Raw genomic sequence first — 8,699 nt, 5'->3', positions numbered from 1 at the left:
CCCTAAAATAAACGTATACGAATCTGTCAGCAAACTGTTATCATCAAAACTCAACCTTAACGACCAATAAGCGCGTTAATATGATCAATTAAGGTGTAAAAGACATGGGGAATCATAAAACCGACCTTGAATTGAAGTTTTCACGGCTGATACTTGGTTGGGCAGAAGAAAAACGAGCAGGGGGGTCTTAAGGCCGATCGGCTGCGCATAGAGTTAGGGTTAAGGTTTTTCTTTTTTTTAATATTATGATATAAAATAAATTACACTCTAGTCCCTCCAGTATGAAGTGTGTAGCAACTTGGGTGGAAAGTCAATTAATTCAACTTACGGGTATGACAAGGAGGTCCCCAAAGTAAGCCGGTTCAAACCCGATAAATATACAAACTCTACAACGTGCATGCCGATAAACGAAAATGTCGGGTGCTACATACTAATATAATACTTTAAGTCATAAGAGGGGATGTTTTGGGAAAAAGGATGGACAAACGGACTTTTAAAACGTATTACAAGGATCTACATTAGAAAGATGAAACCCCGGCTTTTTGACCAATATTTATAAACGATCGAGCCGATTAACGAAATTTACGGGCGTTACAGGAGAAAAAGAAAAATACAAAAAGAGTGTGTGTGTGTGTGTGCTTAATAAAAAAAATCAAACTGTTTTGCTCTGTTGCTTAAAATCATGCCGGTTGCTCAGGTTCAACGGACATATTTCATATGTTTGGACCCGTCATCAATTCTTGACTCACGGGATAACCATTAATCTAAGGAATGAAAGTGACCGGGGCAACTGAACATTCATAAAAAAAAAAATTTTGGTTGGTTTAACTATCGTTTTAAGTTCTCTCACTGAAAATTATGTCGGTCGCCTAAAGTTTGAGGGACACATTTTATGTGTTTGGTCCTATCGTCTTCCTGTAGACTCATAGGATAGCCATTCACCTGAAAACTGAAGGTAACTGGGGTGATTGGATTTAAAACTGTCTTCGAGATTACCATCTGGGAAGTGATATAAATATTCAGTTACAAGCCTAATGAAAAGGTTTAAAATGTAATGAAAATATGATCCAACCTTTGGAAAATGATAGGAAAATCGACTTTGTGTGCCTAATGTGTGAAGTTAATAGGCTTAAAAGGCTTTTGAATAGTCATTGTTATGTACGGTAGCTTTCCATGATGCGTAAGAGTCTAAAGTGATATAAACAAAAATTTTCTAAAACTTATTGTGGAGAGTCATTTGAAGATATATGTATGTGTCTAAATACATCTCTCCGAATGATAGGCAGAAAGACAATTATCCGGTCATACACAAGCCCGTTAGTATCTTGATCACCAAAAATACTTATTATGCATATATTAAAAAAAAATATTATTTTTGTATTATATCTACGTTCAAGTAAATTTTAAAAGCTTTAAGGGTACAACTAGAACTTAAAGAATGCAAAACATTCCGAATGAAAGACATATAAGTCCAACGTTCAACCTTAAATGCTTAAAAAGCTGACTCAACAATTTAATATGTCTACGTCCGGGATATTGACATGGAGATGACATCTATGGATGAGAGTCAAATTTTATCAAAAACCTTTAATCAAGTACTAGGGGGTTGGAGTCAAGTTGGGGTGATCCGGAGAAAGCCAAATTTGCTTTGAGAAGAGATAGAGGCATCATAAGTTCAAAAGTGATGTCCATCTAAGATTTAAGCCTAACTGAACCTAATGCGTATCACTGAGGCATTGAAAATCATGCTAAGTTTGAAAATACCTGCTATTAACCTGCTCTCTGTGTCATAATAAGGCTGAAAATGAATAATTGTGAAAGCATCCTAGTCTATATGATTCCATGTTAGGATCTTTTCTTAAAGTTTAGTCCCGCGTGAAAAACTGAAATCTGATCCCAAAATTGTTAAAAACTGCTAAAAGCCTGATCGTTGTATAAATCTTGATGTATGTGTTTTATTTTATTTCACTTAATTTTATTTTTTATTTTATTTTGTGTCTCGGTTTTATCTCACGGTTACTCTCGTTAAGACGAACATGTTAAGGCATCGTTTTTATTAAACATGAATTGAAGGATGGTCATGTGTGGCCTGGTTGGTATGTGCATGGGTCTGGCCCATATAGACTTATCCATCTTGGATATGAGCATATATGTGTTCTAAGCCCAATTGTGTTCTCGGCCTAATGCGTTCTCAGCCCAAATCTGATCACAATTGAAGTTTAAGAGGCATAATTCAGATCTTGAATTATCATTATCATCATAATCATTCAAATCCTATATCTCCTCTGCAAACAAATTAGCAGAACCTTTCATCAAAGGACAATCATCTCATATACATTGTGTGTATCATCTAAATCATCAAGGTATAAGAAACCAAATCAATTAAACTATTCACGATGAACCTTAAATTGGGTTTATGGTATCTTGGACATTACACACTTTGTTGGATACATGTTTAGGATATATTGAATGGCGATTTCGGTTGGTTTGGGTGTATTTGTGGTCTTGCCTGGTTTTGACTGTTTGATTAAGTTGCAGGTTTCATGGTGTTCGTGTGAGGAAGACGACACTGTTTATGGAAACCCTTCGTTTCCATAAACAGAGATCTCCGTGTTCTCGGGGTTCTGGTTGACCGAGAACGGCTGGTCAACCAGAGAACTCTGGTTTCACCAGAGATCCCATGAGTTCTCGGGCAAGGTTGACCAAGAACTCATGGTCAACCAGAGAACTCTGAGTTAATCAGAGATCTATGGGTTCTTGATCTTGGTTGCTCGAGAACAATATGTTCTCGGGGTACTTAATATAATATTGACAGAGAACATGGTTCTGAACCGAGATCTTCCTTAAAACATAAGAAAATGACAATTTCTTCACAAACTTTCACCACTTGTTGCTTTTGATCCTCAAACTATTTTACATGCTCAAACTAATCAAACTCTTGATCTTATGTGGTGTTTCTGTCACCAAGCATCTAACTTGACTCGTTTATTGCAGATATGGCTGATCAAGCACCGTTGAAAATTGCTGACTCTCACAATGCAGCTGGTTGTCTGTTTGATCCCCCACCTGTTCACCAGGAGTACAAGTCAATGATTGTCGGGCTTAATACATGCAGAATTTCACACGCCCTTCGGGAAAATCCTGTTATATGCAAGAAGATGGTCTCGGATTTTTGGAATCATGCTTCCATCAACCAGAGGGGACTAGGGGGAGCAACGGTGACTGAATCAAATATTCAGAATGTTCCGGTGGTCATCTCTGAGGCCATCATCCGCGAAGTACTTCTGTTTGGTGATCAACCTGATCACCCTACAGAATACGCAGTGGATGCGGTCGCAGAAATCATCTCTCGGATGAGCTACGAACGTGCTTACCCACCCGCCATCAAGAAGCTATTCCATCCGTACTGGCGTTTCCTCATTCGTACCTTCTTTAAATGCATATCCGGAAGAAAGGGAGGTTCTGATGAAATAAGTCATACATAGATGTCCGCGGTGGTTGCTTTGATCATAGATTGGGATTACAACTACTCCAAATTCATTTTCAATGAGATGATGAGCAACCTCAAGGGGAAGAAGAAGGAGATGTTCCTCATGTATCCGAGGTTCCTACAGATGATTTTTGATTCACATTATCCACAACTGGTGAGATCTGTAGAGACACTCGATTTGCAGAGTTTGGGTCCCACTACTTTTGGTCTGATGAAACAATCAAGGAATGGAACAAAGATTACATACCAGGGACTCTATCCCTTGGTAAAATTCGGGAAATTTGCTGATCTTGAAGCTGCAGCTGCACAAATCGTTGCTGGGGAGCACGTGACTCCGGTTCGAAGGCCAGCTGCATCGACCTTCAAACTATCCTCTGAAGATGAACCAGACAGTCCTCCGCCATCTATGGCGAGAACTGAATCTTATGTAACTCCTGAAACACCTGTACCAACATCCGCTCAGATCGAAGCAATCAAAGCAAAGCTCCAGTTGACTGCATTGAAACCTCCTCAATCAGTCACTATGACACATGAAGAAGAGCTAGAAGAGGAAGCGGACACCGGTCTCGTACCACGTAAAAGAAGGAAGAGAGATCCTAGATCGGGTGTCCTGATAATTGAGGCTACAACTACAACAACAACAACAACACCAACAGAAACAACAACACAACCAGCAACACCAACAACAGCTCCAACTGTATCTGCTGCATCACCACCACCAGTTCAATCACCATCGCCAGCTCAATCTCCACCACCTGAGCCAGTTACTCAACCTTAGGTGGCACCAAGTCCTATTCATGATCCACAACCTTCTCAAGGTCTATTATTTGATGATATCTTTCCAGATTTTTACTTTGAAACTAATGTTGAATCCACTTCTGGACCCTCGGGACCATCTGATCCGCTTGGTCAAGGGAGTTCTAGCGCGTCAGAGAAGGTGACCCAAATTCTTGCCATGCAAAACAAATTTCTGCAAGACAAGGGCAAGGGCATAGCATTAGAGCAAGTACCAGTTGATATACGTGCTCTGCAACAGCGGGTTTTTGAATTGGAGCAAGACTCGGTTGTCAAAGATGTCCGAATTAAAGAGCTAGAAGCAAGCAACTCAGACAAGGATTCTAAGATTAAAGAGCTTCAAGCTAGTATGGGAGGCCTCACTGCCCTTTACTATGATCTCCAACAAAGGCTTGTGAGTAAATTTGGAGATGAATTCAAAAGTGCTGACGAAAGCGAGAACGTTCAAATAGCTCAAGATGAGTTTCGTCCAGCTTCAGACATTGAGACTTTTGCGGGTCTACAACGATATATGTCTGCTCCACCTAGAACCGCTGAACAACAACAAAGACTTATACGGAAAACTCTGATTCGCAAAAACTCAAATCAGAATGTAACTTCGTCTGATCATTCGGAGAAGTTTGTTGTTGAACTTCAAAAGGGGTTCTCTGATAAATACGGCGATCGTTCTGGGATTGTGTCGTGGGGATTTGATGTTAACAAACATATGTGGTGGGTTAAAGGAAGTCTGGAGGACTCGAGTATACAAGAAGATAAAGGACTTCGGTTCATGGACAAGGGTGGACTTAAGTGAATTGATCAAGGCACCTTTCCATAACCCAAGTAATGAGTCAAAGGCCACTAACTTCTGGATGTACTTGAGCAATCAAGTTGAGAAAGGGTTTCCTTCGATGCCTACTGCTGAGTCTTTTGTGAAGAAGGCCAAGGGTGTTCTCGATCCACGCACTGGAAAGACGATGATGAATGTATTGTGGCCACTCACTAATAAAGCTACTTCAATTCCTCTGAACTCAAGACTACCTGATGGTGTGTCTTGAAGGCATGAAGTTTTGGACTTATGACGGTGAGACCGCAACAGTTATCATTCGTTTAAAGAAGGGATCATTTAGATTTGTTGATCCATGAGACTTACTTCGCTTTGGTGAACAAGACATCAAGACGCTTAGTGGTTTTCAAATCACCGCTGAGCCCTTGTATGAGGCTGCTGCCAAAGAATACACACGTATGGTGGGATCGATAATACATACAAAATTGTGGGCTGGAGCTTATAAGGAGGCTGATAAAGAAGCTGATGCAGAGATACTCGAACATGAAGACTAGTCAAGCAATAAACCAAGGGGGAGAATGTTGGGCTACAATAAATGGTTTATACTTTTATATATGTTGTTGGGCTTTCTTTTGTAAACCGAAAAGGGTTTTCGGTGGGCTTGTGATTGTGTTGGGCTTAGGTATGGTATATGTCTATAAATACCATGCATTTCACCTTGTAAAGGGTTGGTCATTTGTTAGTATTGAAGCCGTGACATTGTGTAACTCTTATGGGCTTAAGCACCCGACCATTATATAATAGTGTGTTTTGAAGCCTTTCTTGTGTGTTCTTATTGCTATTATCATTCACGTATTGAATCAACACGTTGTTATTTTCCACATTTCATCATGTATTTGGTATCACATTGCAAGATCCTCCAACACGGGACTTACAATTTTAATAATAAATAAAAATAACATAATTATATATTTAGAATAATATTATTTAGTAATAGTATTATTTTAATAACAAAAAAATAATATTGTAATAGTAATCATAATATTAATATAATAATAATACAATAATAATATTTTTAATAATAATCACATTTTAATACCAGTAATACTGTAATAAAAAAATAATAATAACGGTAAAAGTACGGGAAACCTGGTTCAAATTTGGGAAGCCCGGCGAGCCGGGTTACCGTAAAACTGTTCAGGCTGACTACAATAACCGATTTGCTCCTAACAAAACATAATTTAGCATGCTTTAGTTAAAAAAAGGTAACTAACAACTTCATACTAAATAAATACAAATAGCGAAACCTGGTTCAAATTTCGTAAGCCCGACAAGCTAGCCTGACCGTAAGGTTGTTGCGGCTGAGTATCATAGCCGACATACTCATAACAAAACATAATGTAGCAAGTCTTAATTATAAAAATAACTAACAAATTCATACTAAATAAATATAAAACGAAACATGGTTCAAGTCGATTAACCATGACGTGCCAGGCTGATCGTTAGCGGCGTAACCCGGATCCTCCTCTAGAAATAAATGGTTAAACCACGACATTGTGTGTATATATATTCCAAAATTTGTGTTATGTTGTTTGTTGGTTGAATGCCGATAAAACAACCGAGGCAATGCATGTATATATAATATAAAAAAGGAAAGGAGGAGAGGGAGGGGAGCCGGGCTCCTCCAATAATTCAAAGCACCTAATATGCCGCGTATAGGGCTATGCGGAGTATTAGGGACGTGTGGTGGGTGTCCCTAGTAGGACCCATAAACAAACGACAAGAAACCATTATTTATCCGGTATTATATAAAATAAATTTTAGGGGTGGTAATTTTCAATACCGTAATATCTCCCTTCCACATGTCCCGATATTAGCTACACCGAGCAACAAATTTGTATGTACACACATGCCTCGCATATGACAGACATAAATGCTTTAAAACACATCTTCAGGTACATATATAGTATTATCACTTAGGGTCTGTATATTATTAAATCGTCGGTTTCCAAATTGTTTTCTTATACCTAAGCTAACTGGCTGGGTATCTAGACACCTGTTGCTCCACCTCAGGTTATTGCATATACCTGGGTGACAATCTTCTATCTTGGTCATTCAAACGCCAAGCCGTCATCTCCGAATATCAAAGCGTCGCCAACGTCGTGTCAAAAACTTGTTGGCTGAGGAATTTATTACCCGGATTACATTGTCCACCGACTCATGCAACTAATGTTTATTATGATAATGACAATGCCGTATACTTGCCATGCAACCCAGTCCAACATCATAGAACCAAGCATATCGAGTTGCACATTTATTTTGTTTGTGACAAAGTTGCTAGAGGTAAAGTTCATGTTCTCCGTGTCCCCTCCCGTCACTAGATAAGATAGCAGATATTTTAACAAAAGGTTTATCGTCATTTTTGTTTGGCAATTGCAAACACAATCTCAACATCTGTGAACCGCCAGTTTCAACAGCAAGGGAGTAATAGTCGATATATCATATGTATAGAATAGATTGTGTTTATATTCGAATATGATTCATTCCCTAAAATAGACGAGGGATCCATACATATAAATTCAGAGATTACATCAATGAAATCATCAAATATTATTTGCCTTAAGAAAAAACGTATACAACATTTCAAGTATATAGTGCATGTAGCATGTTTAAGACGATTTGATGTGAATGGGAAAAAAAAGCCCTCGACGTTGTTGCACTTTACGAGTAATACATATAAGGCCGTCTTCGAGAATTCATTGAAATTTTGTGGCCAAAGGCGAGTTTAAAAACGGGCTCTTAAAATTGCGTTTTCAATTGAGGTAGATTTGATAATTTTACCATTATGGTTGCCTTTCAAAAGGCTAAAACAGACAAAAATTAATAATAATCATAATAATAAACAAGTTACTAAAATAACTTATATAGAAAAATAAAAATTTTTTCTATAAAAAATAACCACTTCAGAGAATTGAATCCATGATCTTTAATTCCATAACCTAACACTCTTTTCATTTAACAAATGATTCATTTTATAGACTTTTGTTTTAAAACAAAATTATATAGAAAATATAAATAATATTTTTTAATAATTATAGGACTCTGTAAAGAGTGTGTCTAGATCCGTCGCCCTTCTAGCATCCCCCCCCCCCCCCCCGGGCCCCGGGGCTCAATACATATCTAACGAATGGCAAATAAATCGAGATGTATTATTGGACTATGAACATTTCTGGTGTTAAGGCTTTCATTTTGCAAATACAATCAATAAAACCCACTTAAAACTTGTTACTAGAACTTCGTCTTTCAGCCTTTTGCAAGTTTTAGTAGTTTTTTGTTAGGAAAATCTCATAGAATAATAACCAACTTTCAAAAGTGTTCCAATTAGGTCAATGATGCATATTTTTCTCAAATCAGGTCACTAAATCTTCCAATCAAGTCTTACCAATTTTTTTGTGCGTCAAGAAAGAAATGGAGGATAAGATATGAGGGTCGGAATTTACAATATATGTAGTTAAATTTAAAAAATTTAACAAAAACGTTAATTATATTAAAATTTAAAAATAAAATATAAACTTCACGTCGCCACAAAACGTCAACTTCAAAAAAAGATAAAAATATTTTCTATGTGAAACAAAAAAGAAAAAAACT

Source organism: Bidens hawaiensis, unplaced genomic scaffold (assembly GCF_021521415.1).
Source record: "Bidens hawaiensis isolate Kalapana, Puna unplaced genomic scaffold, B.hawaiensis_p1.1 tig00005189_1, whole genome shotgun sequence".
NCBI classification, from domain to species: Eukaryota; Viridiplantae; Streptophyta; class Magnoliopsida; order Asterales; family Asteraceae; genus Bidens; species Bidens hawaiensis.
This window is presented reverse-complemented; position numbering follows the sequence as displayed.